Below are 928 nucleotides of genomic sequence, written 5' to 3' on the forward strand. Positions count from 1 at the left end.
ATAATCAGAATAGCAGTAGCGCGTTGCACGTAAACCGCTACTGCTTAGTGTAACTATACAAAAAATACGCGTCAATGCAAAAATACATTGGCCATCAATGATCTTTTTGTGTACAATCTGAATTGTCAATATGAGTCCTATCCGGTAGGAACCGGAGAGGACTCATATTGCGGCCACAAATTTTACACAGAGATTTCAGTGAAGACCAACTGGTTGTGGTAGTTTCAGAAATAACATATTTAAGGTGGTAAACACCCTGTTCACGGAGCGAGGTGGGACTAAACTTGTGGGCTAATCTTAGCAGTAGCGGTTTTCCCATAAGTGCGCTGCTGCTAACTTCTATAGCAGTAGCGCTGTTCAATAAAGCGCTCTACTGCTATAAATAGCGGGGGGGGCGAGGTCATGGCAATTATAGCAGCAGCGCGGTTCACGGTGGACGCGCTACTGCTATTTTACTGTCAGCAGCGCATTTCCCAAACACGCGCTGCTGCTAAATAGCAGTAGCGTGGTATTTTAGGGAGCGCTGCTGGTAAGATTCTGTGTATAGGCTTTTCCCTAGTAGTGTCTCGGTGGAGGTAAAACCCTACTCCTGCTTGATTAATATTGATGGTATGGGTATTACAAGAGTTGATCTACCACGAGAACAGAGAGGCTAAACCCTAGAAGCTAGCCTATGGTATGATTGTTGTTCATCCTACGGACTAAAACTATCCGGTTTATATAGACACCGGAGAGGGCTAGGGTTACACACAGTCGGTTACAATGGGAGGAGATCTTCATATCCTATCGCCAAGCTTGCCTTCCACGCCAAGGAAAGTCCTTATCCGGACACGGGACAGAGTCTTCAATCTTGTATCTTCATAGTCCGGGAGTTCCGCCAAAGGTCATAGTCCGGCCATCCGGAAACCCCCTAATCCAGGACTCCCTC

Source organism: Triticum aestivum, chromosome 2B (assembly GCF_018294505.1).
Source record: "Triticum aestivum cultivar Chinese Spring chromosome 2B, IWGSC CS RefSeq v2.1, whole genome shotgun sequence".
In the NCBI taxonomy this organism is placed as follows: Eukaryota; Viridiplantae; Streptophyta; class Magnoliopsida; order Poales; family Poaceae; genus Triticum; species Triticum aestivum.